The sequence below is a fragment of the Cryptomeria japonica genome, chromosome 5 (genome assembly GCF_030272615.1).
Source record: "Cryptomeria japonica chromosome 5, Sugi_1.0, whole genome shotgun sequence".
Taxonomy (NCBI): Eukaryota; Viridiplantae; Streptophyta; class Pinopsida; order Cupressales; family Cupressaceae; genus Cryptomeria; species Cryptomeria japonica.
Window position 1 is genome coordinate 68,120,481 of NC_081409.1, and position 20,180 is coordinate 68,140,660.

A 20,180-nucleotide genomic window follows, 5' to 3' on the forward strand; every position below is an offset into this window, starting at 1 on the left:
CACCAAACTCACTTAATTCAAAGGCAAAAATCTTGCCAATCAACATGTCTCTAGTCACATTAGTTACGGTCTGGATCTCCTTAATAACAACAACTTTGTGCTTATAAGAAGGAGGAAAGGATCTCATTACTTTAGCAACAATCTCTGATTCTTCCAATACTCCACTGACACATCTGATATTGCACACAAGCTCGTTCACTTTCTGCATAAAATAAGTAATGTTCTCATCTTCATCCATCTTCAACAGTTCATACTTTCCCTTCAAGCTCTACAACTTGGCAATCTTCACATGATTGTCACCTTCATACAAAGTTTCCAACTTCTTCTAGATCTCATGAGTAGTCTGCAAACCCATCACATTTGTCATTTCAAAATTAGTCAAGGCACTCAACAATGCTTCCTTAGCCCTAATATTGTATTCAACTTCTTTTATCTCATGCAGAGTTGTAGGACCATTCTGAGGAATGTTGTACACATTTTTAGTAATTTTCTAGTAATTTTCACCAATGCATCTCAAGAGATGCTCCATCTAACTTTTCAAAAGAGTGTAGTTAGTTCCATAAGATCTCAAACTATCCTTCTTATAAGTTTCCATCCCGGATCACCTCAAGTTATCAAGCTTCTTCAGAGGATCTTGCTTTGATACCAATTGTTGGCAACAAGACAAAAAATTGAGAGGAGGGTGAATCAGTTTTCTCAAAAACTTTACTTAACTCAAACACAATTTTAGATATGATAATTAAAAATGAAAGGATAAATCAACACCACATATATAACACACATAACAACAAGATTTTTGATGTAAAAAAACCGGTCAAGGGAAAAACCACGGTGGGAACCTACCCAAAATATGATGAGGCCTTGTTAGAAGTATATGAAATATTATAATTGGGAATGCGCACGCATTCAGACACACTGCCTAGAGCTCATTGCTTAAAAATAACAAAGGGATATAATGTAGAGAAGACTCACTGTCTTACAAACATATTTGGATTACATCTGGAAGATCATGAACTGATAGAATAGCATCTCGTTAGGCCTGGTTACAGTTTGGGTTAGCACATAACACATATTTGAACTTTCACACTTCTTCACACTTCTTCACACTAATTCACTGCTTTTGAAAGATCAAAGCATTATTCACATGCACAGATCACTCTCTCACATGAGTATTATATTTATTTATACATATAATCAATCTATCTTTCAAGGTGGTCTCAACACACATCACAAATTACAAAGATATAACCATACATGCTACAATATTATATGCAGACCAAAAAAATATCATCTAAGACATAGTATGGACCTAAATAAATACCTCAAACATGAAAAAACTCCAAGAATTATGCCACAAACATCCGCAACATGCTACAATCATCATATCGGCCAAGAACATGAAGAATGTTTACCTAGCCAATAAGAATAATAACTAGACTTAAAGTCTTAACTCAAAGACTCGTCATCCATTCTAAGTAGCTATCATTTCCATGACTGAGGTTCATTTACTTGTCAACCTAGGGACATATTACTTGATATGGGTTTGCATTGTATATGCACTAATTTTTGGTAAAAGTCATTCTGCACTACTGCAACAACTAAGTCTATCTAAAATAAACAAGCAAAACTAGGACAACTGAATGGCTACAATAAATCTTAACATTGACAGAAGATTCTAACTAAATAACTATTAAATAATTTCAAAGCTAGAAAGCATGAATTACTCCGTCTACTTTGGCTACAGGAATAATCATAGGATCTGGTTCCAGTGGCTGCAGGAACAATCAGTTGCTAGAACATCTACTACAACAAAAAGGAAACTTAATCTAACAATCACACATGAATACTCACCAAGTGGGCCCCCTTGGATGAGTGTATCCAGACTTCAAAATGATTCTATATACTCAAAATAACATAGCTTTTATTCATTATTTCCAAAAGTCGATACAATGCATAAAATAAGAGAAATACTTCTAATTTTGGAAAATGTTGTCTAACCTCTGTGAAGAGGTGCAGGTCTTTATTTATAAGAAAGTTATAAGAAAATTTCAACTACTTAGATCATACCCATGAAATTAGGTGGAAACATTTATTACAACAAGGAGAAGAAGTCAATCCACAGAGAACGTGGGAACTTTACTAAATCGCAACCAAGAATATAGCATGGCAGTTTTTACTAGATTGATGCTTGCTAGAGACAACCATAAATGAGTCTGGTATCTCCTCACTATTCCTTTGCCGATTCACTCAAACACCATCTTCTCCACTATTTTAAATGCTCAACTACCCTGAAATATCTCCACCTGTTTGCATGGTGTGATTCTCCATCTAGCTTAACACAACTGCTTCTGTAGCAACTTATTTACTCCTGGATTAAAGGTTAGAACATACAAGCATATATATATATATATATATATATATATCCATTTTCATTAATCACAACATTTATACATCCACGCATGATATTACCATAATAATCTGCATAGCTATAGGAATATTAAGTCAAAACAATACAGGGTTCAACGGGTTTGGCTATCATTCAAAATGCACATAATCAAAACTCTGATACATGACATGACTTTAACATTGTCCCAATATTCAACTTAAAACATAGGAAAACAATATCAGTCATAGAAATAAAAGAGCTATTATTTTAGCTCATCATTTTCCCCCCAACTTAATGTCTTACTAGTCCTCTAGCAGGAGGAAAATTCCTCTCTTGCACAAACTCAAAAATCACCTATAGTACCTTGTCCTACGCCTCCTATAGCTAGGTGCCAATAAAATCCTTTCATCTTCTCTAGCCTAGCCCACCTGGCTTCCTTCATGGCCTCATCATATGGTTTATCTATAGCTATGCATCCCATTAATGGCCACATTAGAATAGGTGGTTGAAATATCAAAGATAGCCAATTAATACCTTTTGTCCTGCCCAAGAAGATATACTTGTGAGCTCTCTGTATGGCTGCATGATAGTTGGACAATGAATGGGATTCACCCTGCTTTAGATCCTCTAGAAGGCTGTTCCAACACTAAGTTAGACATTCAACTATAGTTTGATTCTCAGATCCAATCAAATTTTCATACTCCTCAAATACTTCCTCCCTCAATGATAAAACTTGGCTTCCGACATCAGATCTATTCAACAGTTTTTGCCAGTCATAATACATCTGCCATGGGTTTTTAGCCTCAGCTCTCAGTGGTAGTGGACAATCAAGTTCCAAGTTTCTATGAATTCTAGATTGTACCCCCATACTAATTTCATTCTGTATCCAGGACATCAATGCCTTTAATTGAATATCACCAATATACATCAGGGGATTCCATTCATTATCAGAAGAGACAACATAATTATGAAAATATAAATCACATAGAAAATTTTTAATGGCTATAGGAGAGCTTTGGTAAGCACAATAAAAATCCTGGGGAGTTTCCAAAGAAGGGCTAAGATCCCTAACAATACGGTTAAGTTTAAAACATAGATACTGTTCCTTTAGATACAAAGCATAAACCCTTGGTGGAGCCCTGCACTACATTAACTCGGGAACAATGTTTGCTATAGTATCTACTTTAGTTTGTAACTCAACAATTTGGTTGTCCCTCAATTCAATTTATTTTTGTTGCTTGTCAATTATCCCTTGTAGCCTAGCCTTTGCTATTTCCCACTATCTATAAAATGTGAGTGCAATAGCTAAGCTAGTGAGACATGAAGGGACCCTATGAGCAGTTACTTGAGCGATCAAGATATTATCACTTGGTTCTTAAAATTGTTTTATTATTTGGGCTAAATTTGTTACTCTTTTGGCTTCATGTCCTTCTTGTGGCTTACCCTCTTTTTGACTGTCGTGCCCTAATTCTGATGTTTCCACGTAAATAACCTCACTCACACCTCCTATTCCCTGAGTTCTTTGCTTAACCCGATGACTTCTTCTTAATGGTGATTCTTGTGTGGCTGTAGGAGGTTCTTCTACAGGAAAACCCTCCATTTTTCCCTTTTTAGTTGCAAGAGGAACCTGCACTTCTTGATGCTGTTCCACAGTTTCTTCCCCTGCATCGCCTTTTTCTTTACATTTTCTTTTATAAAATGCAACCCCACTTTGAGTTTCTGTGAAGGGATTCTCAACAATTGGCTCAATTATTGTTCCTTCCCCACCAGATAAACCTTCCTTGGAAATAGGAGGTTTGTCTGCCACAGAAACCCTAGGAGATGAGGCTTCTCCGATATTTTCTTCTTGAACTACAATTTCTTTTGTAGCAAGAACATTTCCTTCCCCAAATTGCCTGATATCCTCAAACTCTCCCCACGAAAGCTTTGAGACATCTCCAAGAGATCATTCTACCAATAATTTGATTAATCCGTAATGACTCACAGAATGGGCACTACCCTTCTGTGTCTCCTTTGCACTAATAGAGATAAGATGATACAAGACATTTGTAATATTCATCCTTCGGCCATGCCTTAGATGACTCAATAATTTGAATTGATCAAAATGCAGATTGGAGTACTTACCATCACATGTTAAATACTTCATTACATAAAATGCAAACTACGACCATTCTCCTAGAAGAGATATCCACTTAGTTCCTTTCTTGTCCACGCTAAGAGGTCCATCAGTTGGGTGACTGAACTCTGCCCTTGCACTTCTTGCATCTTTTGCCTCAAGAAATAGTTCTCCATCCTGCGGCAACCCGATGACTGTTGGCATATGCACACTCCAATGAGACATTGTATGTGATTGAAAGTTTTGTCATTGATGGCAACCTTGCAATCCTATGGCACCGACAAAGGAATTATACTGGCAAGGCATTACATCGACAAGATAGTGCACCAGCATCAATAGATCACACTCTACACTGGCATTCAGGACACTGGCACCGGCACAAAGAAAGGAATTATACCGACATAGAGGCCGACATGATTTTGTTATATTATATTTTGTTTATTGTTGTAAGAACTTTGTAAGCCGACTTGGTAAATTGTAAAATGACTCTTATATATAAAAGAGATCATTGTAGACATTTTGTAGGAGATGTGTAAGCGATAAGGAAAAATATAAGGCAAACCTATTATGCGAAATATAGGTTAAAGGGTTTATGTAAGAAGCAGAGCATCAACCGGTACTAGATTAGGCATTATAGATGCTATTTTAAAGCAGTACAAGATATTGGATTTGTATAATCCACATTGTAAGTCAGTGAGACTTCCCATTGAGCAGTGAGCTCTAGGCAGTTGGCCTTCCTGCATGTGCAGGCCCCTATTGTAAGTAATATTCTCTTATTGGCCAGTGAGTGAATATTGTGGGTCACAAATCCCACCAAGGTTTTTCCCACATCGGGTTTCCTCGTTAAATCCTTGTGTTATGGTGTGCTTTTCATGTGGATGTTCTTGATTCTGTTTATTGCATTATTTCTTGCATACCGGTACACTGTTATAATACGTTCTGCATGTTTTAAGTTAAGAAATTCTAATTACCGGTTAGATAGTAATTCACCCCCCCCACTCAGTATCTGTGGGATTCCTAACAGTGACTTTGGCTATTCTCTGCTCTGTGGATATAGCCCGTAACCCTTTGATAGAAACCTCCCCTTCATTGAATGTGTGCATAAATTCCTATGCAATCTCCTCATTAAAATCAGTCAATTTCAAAATATAATTGATCCACCCATAGGTCCGCAAATAGTGTTTACATTGGTTGTCCTGCAACAAAGTGTCATGAGTCACAGGCTCATGACGGATAGGCGCACCTCCCATGGCTAACTTGACATTGAAAAATTTCACCACAACAAAATGAATATCATTACAGGGAAGGGAATGCGGATTATGTGAATCATTTCAGGAAATCATCATAATGAAAGTATAAATGCATAATTAAAGAAAAATAAATAATATACATACCTGCAGTCGTGCTAATTAATATTGCAATCAAACGATTAGTTATTCATAATATGAGATGAGGTGACATGAAGTGGATGATGTGGCAGAAATAAAAATGAAATGAGATGGGGTGGACGAGAAAATTTATTAGCGGATAATGATATTTCCATAAAATATGGAAATATTTATTATGAGTGCATGCAAAAGGAATTTTAAGACTCTGGGCCATTACGGACCCCTGCAGAGGCTGCAGGAACTGTGGTCTGCACTTTGTTGTCAAATTGCTGTAGGAAGTCCTCTTTTGTTGCAGGCTTATGATAAAGACGTAGCCAATGACCATTGACCAAAAGTTTGAATTTGACTAGGTCTATTGTTACCAACTGAACTGCTCCATTTTGAAAAAATTCAACAATCTCATATGGGCCTAACCAATGTGTTTGCAACTTCCCCATTGTATCCTTATATATGAAATTATATAACAATGCCCAGTCTCCAGATTTAAACTTTCTCTCCTTAATATATTTATCATGCCATTTAGCATGTTGATGTTGAATAATTTATGTATGCTGGACAACCATCTTTCTCAGTTCATCTAGGGAATTCAATTACATGATGTGGTCTTTTTGTGCTTCAGACAAAGTCATATTCAATTGCAGAGCTGTCCTAAGAGTTTTGTGCATCATGGTTGTTTTTCCATACACCATTTCAAAAGGTGTAAAACTAGTTGTTGTCTTCCATGTTGTTTTGTATGCCCAAATGGCTTCAGGAAGTCTATTTGACCAATCTTTCTTATGAAGAGCCATTGTCTTGGTAAGAATAGCTTCTAAATCCCTGTTTGTAACCTCTACCTGACCATTTGCCTGAGGATGGTATGGAGTAGACTTCCCGTGTCTGATATTATATTCATTAACCAATGCTGCAATTAATGTGGAAGTAAATTGTGGTCCTTGATCTGAAAAAATCTCTCTTGGGACTCCATATCTTGTAAATATTTCCTCATAGAGAAATTCAACTACTTTATTATCTCTTGCATGTACCATTACTCTTGCTTCCACCCATTTTGTAACATAATCAGTGTATACTAGAATATAGGATTTCCCATTGGAAGGAGGATCAATTGATCCTACAAAATCCAATCCCCATTTGTCAAATGGTGCAACCAATATTTGGGGATACAATGACATTTCATCAGATTTGGTGGGTCTACCCACTTGTTGACATCCATCACATTTTCTAGTATATTGAGTTGCATCTGTATGCAAAGCTGGCCAATAATACCCCATGTTAAGGATTTTAAGTGTTGTTCTTTTAGTAGTAAAATGTCTTCCACATGGCTCATAATGACATGCATGAAGGGTATCATACTTTTTATCCTCTCTGACACACCTTCTTAAGACTTGATCAAGTCCAGTGTAAAATAAACAATCAACAATCCAAGAGAAATTAAAGCGTTTCTCAACTAGCAACCTTCTTTCTTTAGGAGAAAAATGAGAAGGCATCTTATTAGCAGCTAAATAATTTGCAATATCAACATACCAGGGACTGTGAAATTTTATTAAGAACAAATGTTCATCTGGGAATGTATTATCTATAGCTTTAGGATTATCCTGCAATTGAAGCCTAGAAAGATAATCTGCAACTACATTAGTTTTACCTGGTTTATCAACAACTGTAATATCAAATTCCTGCATCAAGAGTAACCATCGAGACAATCTTCTTGTGATTGAAGGTTTGTTCATGAGATATCTAATTGTTGTATGATCAGTATGGGCATATATTTGATATCTTGTGATATAATGCCTGAATTTGTTAAGTGCATATATTATTGCTAACATCTCCTTTTCTATGACAATATAATTAAGCACAGGTCCCTACATGTTTTTGCTGATGAAATAAATTGCATTCTCTAAATTGTCTATTTTCTGAACCAAAATTGCTCCTATAGAATAATTTGATGCATCTGTATGAATATGAAAAGGCAATGACCAGTTCAGACCCTTGAGCACTGGTGCTTGAGTCAATGCGCATTTGAGCTTCAAGAAAGCTTCATGGCATACGAGAGTCCAATCAAACTCCATATCTTTAGTCAAAAGACAATGTAAAGGTCTTGCAATTTTACTAAAATCCTTAATAAATCTTTGATAATATCTAGCATGACCAAGGAAACTTCAGACATCCTTTTTCTTTGTGGGAACAAGAAGGTTTTGAATGACTTCAATTTTTGCTGGGTCAACCTGTATTCCTATTATAGAAATATGATGACGAAGAACTATGCCTTCCTGCATCATCATAAAGCATTTTTCACTGTTCAAGGATAAATCATAATCTTCACACCTTTGTAAAAATTTCTTTAAATTTTCCAATGCCTCTTCAAATTCTGAACCATAAGTGGTAAAATCATCCATATAGATCTCCATGCTATCCTGGGAAATGTCTGAAAATATGCTTATGAATGCTCTTTGAAAAGTAGCTGGAGCATTACACAACCCAAAGGGAAGAACACAATATGCATATGTTCCCCAAGGGAAAGTAAATGTAGTCTTTTCTTGATCCTCAGGAGCAATTTGAATCTGGTTGTAGCCACTGAATCCATCCAAGAATGAAAAGTACCGCTTCCCTGCCAAGGAATCTAATACTTGATCCACAAATGGTAATGGAAAATGATCCTTCCTAGTTGCTGAGTTCAAAGCTTTGTAATCTACACATACCCACCATTTACCTCCTTTCTTTGGAACTATGACTAGAGGCGACACCCACTGACTATATGATATAGGATAGATAAATCCAACATTTAACAATTTTTGTAGTTCCTCTTTCACTATCTCCCTTAATGCAGGATTGATTCTTCTTTGTGGTTGTTTGAGTAGTCTACAGTCTTCTTTGATATAAATGTGGTGTGTACAAATCATAGGATCTATTCCTTTCATGTCTTTGTAATCCCACGCAAAAGCGTGCTGATGACATTTGAAAAATTCAACTAGTGTTAGCTTTTGAATTTCTATGAGTTGATTATTGATATTTAAACATTTATTTGGATCAACTTCCACCTTGACAGTAAGATCAACCTAAGTTTCTTTAGAAAGATAAGAAGTGCAGACTTCCTACAGCAACAAGGCATGCAATATGTTAGTGGCTGTAGGAAAATCTAATGTTGCAATACTTGATGTTAACTCCTACAATTGCTGCTCCAGATTATACTGATTTTCGAGAATATTAGAAAGGACAAAATCGTCATCCTGAAGTCATATAAATCATTCTCTATTAATCATCATAAGATGAATGATAGAGTTGACTTCCCCTTCTAATTCCTCCCCCATGTCAGGCCAAACAACTTGTTCTTGATCAAGTTGGGGCTGAGCAGGTGAATACAGAGCTAGAGTTTTAGTAGTATTTTCATAAGAAATAGTCATGTCCCCTGATTGGCATCCAATATATACATCAACTATAGCAAGCCAAGGTATCCCTAAGATGACTGAATATCCCCCCAATGTAGCTTTAAGAGACAAGATCATAAAATCTGCCGGATATTCCCAAGAATCTAGAGTAATGACAACATCTTCAATAATACCATCATGCCGAACTGTGGAACAAACAACAAGTTGTAGGACTATAGGAGTAGGCTTGAGACTGGTTATTTTAAGTTTTTGCATAATGTCCTTTGTCATTACATTGATGGCCGCTCCCAAATCTATCAATGCATTCTTTATCTGAGTGCCATTTATGACTATTTTCATAATAGGACTACCAGAGTCAAAATATTTAGGTATTGAAACTTTTCCCAACATAATATTAGCCAGTTGACCCATTACACGCACTGTTTGTAGATCCTTTTTCTTCCTACCAGGTTTCCTTAAACATGCCTCTTTAATTGCCTTACCATAGATAGGGACATCCTTAATAGCCTAAAATAATGGAATCTTAACACATATGTGTTTTAGCCGATCAATGATATCAAAATTTATATCCTCTTGTTGATGAATCTCTTTAGCTTGCAACCTTTGAGGAAATGGGGGTGTTTGTTGATTCTGAGGAATTTGGGTTGCTAGACTAGATATTTCCTTTTCCTATTGTACTTCAGTTATAACTGGAGGGGACGGGTTAGGCAAAGTTGTCCCGGATCTAAGGTAAATATCACTTATAAAAAGAGAATATGTTGGGTATTGATTAGGATCAGTTGAATAAATTTTCTATTTCTGCTAAGGTTTGCTATTAGGATTTGGCATGGATTGGGTGGGCAACTGTGTGGATTTAGGTGGAATTGCATTAGTAGTGGGAGGCAGCATTATAACATGTTGCTGAGACTGGTAAGGCTGTTGCATAAGTTGCTGATAACCAGAAGACTGATTTGACCATTACCAACTTCCTCTTCATTGAGGAGTAGGTTGCCATGGTCCTTGAGATTGAGACCAATTTCCTTGTGGCTGCTACCATAGAGGAGTTTGATTGACAAAATTTTTCCCTTGGCCTTGAGGGTTATACCAATTTTGATAATTTCCAAAATTTTGAGCATATGAAGGTTGCCACTGATTATTTTGTGCATAGGAATTTCCATTATAACCAAAAAAAGAAAGTGGATCAAGAGGCATACCTTGTCTTGGAAAATTTGGCCTTCTTTGAGAAACATAAAATATTTCTTCATCATCTCCTTGTACTGTCTTGAAATCAGGAACTTGAAGATTTGCAACCATCTTACATCTACAGTCTCCTTTCTTTTGTCTACAATGTGGACACAATTCTACAAGCATTACATCAAATTCCTCATGCTTCTTCTTATCTTGAAGTGTGTCTAACTGCGTAGCCATATTGTTTATGATATCCTCTTTAAAATCCTTCAAAAGGTGTCTGAGCTCCATTCGTGAAACTCCATTACTCGATGTTGATGAAGACATTCTTGACTTGAAACGCCTATTATTCTTAGAAGAGGATCTAGAATACTTCTGACAGATTTAGCTAATGTCATTCCATGTTGATTGAGTTATATCACCACCTCCCATAAGGTCTAAAGCATCCATGCATTCATCATTGATCCCTCTCAGAAATATCAACTTAAGAGAATCTTCATTTAAAGTACTACGCTTGGATTTATTGACACTGAATAGAAATCTCTCCAGATAATCTTCTAGACTCTCATTCTCCCTTTGTGTCATTCTAAAGATATCACCCCCATGGCGGTCAGTCCCCCGACAATAATCTTTATATTTCACAAGAAACAACCGTTTTATCTCATCCCATGTATTGATTGTACTACTCCCTAGACTCATAAACCATATCAAAGCTAATTCTTTTAAAGTGGCAGGGAATATTTTAAGTCTATAGGCATATGTAGTATAATCATAACTCCTACAGAGGACATCAAATTCAAACAAGAAAGTATCGGGGTCCTTTGTCACCAGTCCATAAAATTTAGGCAGAGAAGAAGTTGGAATATTCTTGAGGTTAGCATTATCATGCAACTAAGAAATGGGGAACTCAAATGTTGGGTTCACAGGTGGAGGTGGGTTATTCCCACCAGTGGGTGGATTTCCTTGCATTGGTCTTTGAGGAGCAGTTACTAGATAAGGGTCCTCTTCAGGCGGTCCAAAGAGAAAATGAAGGCTTTTCTCAAAAATTTCAAATGCAAGAGGGTTCGAATTATCTGAGGCTTGATAAAGTGCAGCAAAAGGGTTTACATCTGGTGCTTCATATGGATTGAGTCTTGTATGATCAGGATGATTAGGAAGGAATCTACCTTGAGCATCTCTTCTTTGTCTATGCATGCAGATTCATGAGAATTACTTAAAACAAACCGAGCTATCAAAACCAACTATACTGAAAACTTAAAAATTCATAACTATGACATGTTCTTAGTTTGACACCATCCCAGACAACGAAGCCATAAATGTTTGCCTAGCCAATAAGAAAAATAACTAGACTTAAAGTCTTAACTCAAAGATTGGTCATCCATTCTGAGTAGCTATCATTTCCATGACTGAGGTTCATTTACTTGTCAACCCAAGGAAGTATTACTTGAAATGGGTCTGCATTGTATATGCACTAAGTTTCGGTAAAAGTCATTTTGCACTACTGTAGCAACTAAGTCTATCTAAAATAAACAAGCGAAAATACATGACAAATGAATGGCTACATGAAATCTTAACATTGACAGAAGTTTCTAACTAAATAAATGTTAACTAAGTTCAAAGCTAACAAACACAAATTACTCTGTCTACTTTGGCTGCAGGAACAGTCACAAGATTTGGTTCCAGTGGCTGCATAAACAGTTAGTTGATAGAACATCTACTGCAGCAAAAAGGAAACTTAATCTAACAATCACACATGAATACTCACCAAGTGGGCCCCCTTGGATGAGTGTATCCAGACTTCAAAATGATTCTATATACTCAGAATAACATAGCTTTTATTTATTATTTCCAAAAGTCGATACAATGCATAAAATAAGAGAAATGCTTCTAATTCTGGAAAACACTGTCTAACCTCTATGAAGAGGTGCAGTCTTTATTTAAAAGAAATTTATAACAAAATTTCAACTACTTAGATCATGCCCATGAAATTAGGTGGAAACATTTATTACAACAAGGAGAAGAAGTCAATCCACAGAGAACGTGGGACTTTACTAAACCGCAACCAATAATATAGCATGCCGGTTTTTACTATCTTGATGCTTGCGGGAGACAACCATAAATGAGTCTGGTATCACCTCACTATTCCTTTGCCTATTCACTCAAACACCATCTTCTCCACTATTTTAAATGCTCAACAGCCCTGAAATGTCTCCAAGTGTTTGCATGGTGTGATTCTCCATCTGGCTTAACACAACCGCTTCTGCAATAAGCTATTTACTCTTGCATTAAAGGTTAGAACATACAAGCATATGTATATATCCATTTCCATTAATCACAACATTTATACATCCACATATGATATTACCATAATAATCTGCATAGCTATAGGAATATTAAGTCAAAATGATATAGGGTTCAACGGGTTTGGCTATCATTTAAAATGCACATAATCAAAACTTTGATACATCACATGACTTTAACATTATCCCAATATGCAACTTAAAACATAGGAAAAACTTATCAGTCATTAAAATAAAAGATCTTTTATTTTAGATCATCAAAGAACACCATCGGATCAAGAAAAATCATCAATAACACGCACAATGATCATTGTGGACCACCAACACGAATAGCACATGATCTAGAAACATCCACAAACATCATGAATTACTACAACAACAACCACACCAACACCACTTACTAGAATCTTCATCATCATTATACTGAACTTCAAGAACACTAACTGCAATGATTATCAAATTGAAAGATTCACTTGCAGACCTCCAAATCATGAACCATTTGAATTGAGGACATACCACAATGTCCCAAACACTCTGCTAAATCCACAAACCAAGATATTGCAACGCAGAGAAATGCAAAGCAAAATCCAAAATATTGATCAACACCAAACAACTTAAAAAACCAACCGCAATACCAGATCTCATAACCTGATCAAATCTCCATGCGAACCACTGAAACTTGGGTTGAATCAACTAGAGATAATTATCTCAAAACCCTTTAATCCACAACAACTCATCTACAACACACTAGCCAAACCAACTCAATTAATCTAACTGCAACACTGGAACACATAGATGTGGAATATGTTGACATCAATGACAACACATCACTCAGTCATCCACAAATATATATTTGCACATTATCCCAACAATCTCTCCAATGCCAACAAGTTATGCTCATTTTAAAAATAAGCTAATTTGTTTAAAAGAATATAGCCAGGTGGCCCTTTGCTGACACTTGGGTGGTCAACTGGTGGCGTCATCGACAACCCAACCAAATGGTGCCATCACTGAGGAGTGGTAGAGGGAAAGGGCTCAAACTTGACATGTTTTTCCAATTAACTTCAATTTTCATTTCTCATTTAAATTTTTTTTGGGGGGGTGGGTTGGGGTTGGATCTAACCCTAGCTAAACAACGGTTTAATTTAAAACTTTTGAAAGCACTTTAAAGTTTTATTAAGGTAGTTTAACCTTTATTTTGTAGGTTTTCAACATGCATGGAGGCTACAGAGGTGGTACAACTACTGATGATGGCAGACAAGTGACGAGGCCAACATGACTTGTCGGCTAATAGGCCATATGGTTTGTCTGTCGATAGACCCATGGAAATAGTGAATGGGGTGTGATGGTCTATGAACTCGACCCCCTTAAATAGAATTTTATTTAATTTTTTAATTTTACTGTAGGTTGAAAATTCAAGCCACCATGAACATAATAATATTTTTTTTTGACGACCTATCATCCTGCCCGACTGTACTAGGTACTGCTAGGGCTTTTTTTTCAGTTTTTAAAATATAGGCCAAATTTTATGTTAAGATTCATGTCTCTCAGCCTTATTGGATCCAATGATGAGGTCATCCTTTTCCTAGGGGGTAATTTGTGAGCCCTCCCCCCCCACCCCCCCCCCACCCCCCCCCCCAAAAAAAAAAAAAAAAACCTTATTTGAAAGCACAAAACAATCTGCAAATGTTTTTCATACCTTGTAATGTCCCAAGTCTTTCATTCATAGCCATGAATTCAACTTTGCATCTAATCCACTCAAGCTAGAGTTATAATTCAAAATCCAACCATGATAGCTCTGATACCACTTGCTAGGAAATAATGCTTCAATACTCAGTTCATTCAATCAATTTACTACATAATCCATGAGAAAATGTATACAAGCTTACAAAATATCCACTGTGTATAAATAAAATATACAAGCCACAAGATACCACATGATATACCTTGATAAAACCCCCACGAGAGAAAAACCAGCCTCCAAAAGCATCCATACTCCATCTATTATTCATCAAATAATTAATGCATGCATTTACAAAGTTACAATGAATACTTTTGAAACATCAAGGCTTTCCCATGCATTCTCCATGTGTCCAAGCATGAATCCACACATCCCATGCCATGTCTCACATAAGTACTCCTTAGTAAGACTCGATAGTAACAACCCACTCACCCATCCAACTATAACTACTAAACATGTGATTGCTTATAAAGACAAGCTAACATAAATACAAACAAGTAGTAAAGTAAAACCATATGTCACAAAACCATTGACCCCACATTTAATAATAGATACTGAGTTTTTACTTTATTAATATTTCCCCAATAGTAAATTAAATATAGCTCTCCTACTTACATTCAAATATCGTAGTGATGCATGTCTATTTGGGTCCCCCTGGGTGTGCCACACACATAATAATAAAATATATTTTTAAAATATTATGCACGATGTACAACACCTTATCAAAACACCTCTTACTCCACCATTGAGAAGGTCCACACGATAACAAAATCTAGTTGATAGTTATAGCCCACCAAATTTCCTTTATAAATTTGCTTTATTGAGTATTGACAATGAATTTATAAATTTCAAGGAGACTCTCTTATGAGGAAAGTGAGTCTTGGATGCAAGTCATGTAGGAGGAGATGATGATAGTGGATAGTTGTGACACCTAGGATCTTCTTAGATTTGGAAAAGGAAGGAATCCAATTGGATGAAAGGGGGTATTTAAAAAAAAAATGGCGTAGACAATTGGTTTGAGTGGTACAACCCCAGAATGGTGGCCAAGGGCTACTCCCAAAGAAAGGGTGTTTATTTTAGTGAAATATTCTCTCCTATTTCTAAGATACCCTCTATTAGATTCCTATTATCTATTACTTCTGTTTGTGATTTTGAGATTGAGAAAAGGGATGTTAAAATTGCTTTCTTGAATGTAGATATTGAAGAAGATATTTATATGTGATAAATTGATAGTTTTGTTATGAAAGAAAAATAACACTTAGTTTGTAGGTTAAAATGGTCATTGAATGGTCTACAACAATCCCCTGGGATGTGGTACCAGTGTTAGGAATTGCACGTAGAAAATATCAATTATATGCAAATAAAGATTAAACAGAGGAATAAAAATCACATAAATAATAACAATGAGGAGACAATTTTTAATGTGGTTCACCCAAACTCACACTACATCCACCAAATAGAGAGTCCAATATATTATCATCCAACAAATCAAATCGATTAGAACCAACAATCCCTTGCAACTCAATACTGTTGCAAAAATGCTACAAAATTCTCTACAGAAAAAACCCCAACCCTTAGCCTTTTATCAAGGGGTATAAGCATGAAGTTGTGTCATACTTTGGGCCAATTGAGGGTACTCCACCCGAACCGAGTCTGACCGGAGTACCTCTGGGCCATGTGGTGCCTACGTGGCGTCGAAATGGCATCGGGAGTCCAGTCGGACTCAATTCGGTGAGACTCCCTTAGTTCAAATGAGTCCATTAAAAAAAATACAACTTTTTTTTATAGTTTGAAATAAGGCTAGTCCGGACAGATTGAGTTCAGTCGGACTCAGTCCAACTGAACTAGCCTATGTGTCATGTGATGTGGCACAAAAAAGGTGAAAAACTCTGTATTTATGAAACTTTTCACTTTTGCTCAATTTTTCTTCAAGCAGAATATTTGTTTACAAAAATAAAAAAATACCCTTTTGTAGAGCTCGAAGTCACAAATCTAGATATATAATTTTTTTTGTATTTTGATTAATTTTAATATTTTTTATTAATTAAGCATTGTGAGTATATTTTTAAAGTTAAAAAAGAGGTTGTTTAGAAATAAAAAAATATATATTAAATGATATTAAAAAATTTAAAAAATTATTTTCACTAGATGAGAGAATCTTCTCGAAAAAGGGTTTTTTTTCTTTTTTTTGGTTAATGATAAATTTAGTATTCAAAAGGTGATGCCGAATGAAAACTGCCAAATTTAGTTATGTTGAACTTCAAAATATTATAACGAGAAAAATATACATCAAAATTAATTAATTTTTTTTAACATTGCATATATATGTTCTCTATTTGGAAAAAAAGAAAGAAAGTACATTTTCATTTTTTTAGGTGACACCGACTAGAACCTCTGATTTTTAGCATTTTTTAGTAATGAAAAAACTCTTTGAATTTATAAAAAAATATCATTTTTTTTCCTAATTTTTTTAAAAAATAACAAACATGAATTTCATTCATATTTCTACATTTGATTAGTTTACATCATCTCAAAATTCAATTTAGAAATGCTACTTTTATGCGATCGAAGTTAAACAATTTTAGTTGTGTTGGTCGCTTCCTTTATAAAAGTGTGACATAACATTGTGCTTTTACCCCAAGACTTATGTCGGTTACAAAATTAGGGTTACAACATGTCAGCCAATAGAAAATAATACTCGACACCTTTATAAAACATAAGAAAAGTCGTTTGAGGCCCGCGGGGCATTGCCCCTCGACCCCGCCCTGTACCGTGATAGGGAGCGCGCCAGAGGTGCTACCCCTAGACCCTATAAGGGGCGCTGCTTCTTGACCTTGCCTTGGGGGCGCTGCCCCCAAACTCCCATTAAATTAATTTGGGGGAAAACTACGCCGATAGAAGGGGAAAATTTAATCTCCGAGTCTAATTAGGCTCCATATAACAACCAGAAGTTTGATTCCATTACATTAAAGCTAGGTTATGCTAGAAGCGAAGAGGATCACTGTGTTCACTATGTTTGTATTAAGGTTATTAATAACTAGATATTGATTATTATCTTGTATGTTGACGATATTTTATTACCTAGAAACAAGGTGGTGATTAAGGAGCTTAGAACTTAGCTTTTTGGCACGTTTGATATGAAGGACTTGGCGACTACTAGATATATTCTTGGGATGGAGATCAATAGGGATCGGGTTCACATAAAGCTTTGGTTAAGTTAAAGTAAGCATGTTGATACCATTTTGTAGAGGTTTAAAATGCAAGACTATAAACTAGAAAACATTAAATTTTTTATTGGTACTAAGTTGAGTTTAGACATGTGTCCTAATTTTGATGGTGATATTGAGGATATATCTAATTTTCCTTATTACAGTGTCATTGGTAGTTTAATGTATGCAATGGTTGTTATTAGACCATATATAGCCCAAGTAGTGGGAGTTTTGAGCAAGTTTATGTGTAACCCAGGTAAAGAGCATTGGAATTTTGTTAAAAGGGTATTTAGGTACTTGTGAGGTACTTTTGATTACTATTTTTTTCCACGGTACTAATGATGTAGATAAGTCATTAGACATACATGGTTTTTGTTGAAGCGAATTAAATAGGTGACTTTGATAGTCAAGGTCCACTAGTGGCTATGTGTTTACTTTGTTTGTAGGTGTAGTGAGTTGGATGAGTAAAAGACAACCTACATTTGTGTTGTATACAACTGAAGCAAAGTAAATGGTTGCTACACATTCTTCTAATGATGCAGTATGGTTACAAAGACTTGGTAAAGGTATTGGTTTTGATTGCAACATAGTGAGGATCAAATGTCATAGTCAAAGTGCCATTTCTTTGGCCAAAAATATTATGTATTATGCTCGTATTAAGCGTGTTGATGTTCAGTATCATTTTTTGTGATAAATGATTTAGAATGGACAAGTTCTAATTGAAAAAATTGACACTTTAGATATTGTTGCAGATGCTATTACGAAGCCAACAAACATAAATAAGTTCTCTTGGTGTAGGAAACTCATGGGCCTTGATCACTATACTTGATTTTATGTTCATGAATTCCTATGGATGTAATTTACAATGTATGATTTCAAGTGGGAGAATGTTAGGTTTTAGGTGATATCAAACTTGTAAATCCTTGTAATTTATTGCTCCTAATATTGTTTATAATTCACCCATAAGGGATTAGAGGGTTTTACAGATAGTGGTAATGTTTTTACTAGCCATGGTAAATGTTCATTTACTGACAGTAAGTTACTGAGTTACTTTTACCACATGTGTACCATGGTAATAGTAAAATGGTGAATTTACTCATCCTAGGTGCCCACCTTGAGAATCATCTATTTTGAGGGTTGTGACATTTGTCAAAAGCTATAAGAGTAGCTGTGACAACTATAACAATTGTCATAAGATACTATAACAACTATGACAATATATATGATAGATTCCTTCCCTAGACATCCATGCAAGAGAGGTGCCTCATGATAGCTATAAGAGCATTTGTAAGTGGTTATTTTGGGTGGTTGATGATTCTAAGGAGGTAGGTGTGGGATTTTTCTAGGTGGTTTTTTTTTCCTATTATTTTTTGATATCACAATGGTTTTCACTCCTATGAGTTTCTATAAATTGGGGCCTTGATTTAGTGGCACGATATCAAGTTTTGTTCAGTTGTGCATGTATTCAAGTGTTGCTGAATTTCACAAAGCTCTATAGAGAAGTGTATTCTAATGTAATCTCTCATTTGATTATTAATTAACTTGCCTCTCTTTCTATGGTGGTTTTTTTTTTCTTTTTCTCAAAAGGGTTTCTCCACGTATATCTTTGTTATGGTTGTTTCTTTCTTTCTTTGATTTTGCAATCAGATGTTTTAAGGGTTAATATTTGGATTTAGATTTGCAAGAACTTAGTTTAAGTTCATATTGAAAGATTTACTCACCTTGTTGTTCAAAACTATTGGAGTTGAGGAAAAATCAGCTAGACAACTCCCAAAGATCACTTACATGCAAACCTGTCACAGAAGGAGAGAAGCAAAAAAGCTATGGAGGCTAGAATTCAGAGATCCAGAAAAGAGGAGTCATATTGATTGTGCAACAAGAATGCAATTCAATAATTATAGTTGTTATGAAAATACAAAGAGAGAATCCTTATAAAAGGATATTCGAAACCCTAAAGAATTATAAGATTCCTAAGTTTAGCTTAATCATAGAGTATAATAGACTAATAATTCAATAAATAATTATTAGCTAATAAAATATTACTCTAACACCCCCCCTTAAGATGAACTTAGGGAGTAGCTAAAAAACAACTAAAGACTAAAAAAGCATGTAAAAAATGCAGGAAAGCAGCAATGGGTCCCGACAACTAGGCCTGATGAGGTACCCAAGTATAATAAAATCTCTGTAAAGTGGAGAAAAAAGGAGAAAAACCAGTGAGAACAAAACTCCTCTCCAAGAAGAGATGAAAGCTCAAGTGAAGGACTAAGAAGTCTCCAAACAAGAGTGCTCCAGAAGATAGGAACAAAAAGAAGAGAATGAAGAACACCGCTAAAGCATGAAATAGCTGCAAACACTGTCAAAGAGTAATTGCTGATCTCAAGAACATCCACTGAAATAAAACATGACCAAGTAGAGAAGATTATAATCTGCATGAGTGCCCTCAAATGACACTACTCGAATCAGATGGCAAACAAAGATAAATAAATGAACTCG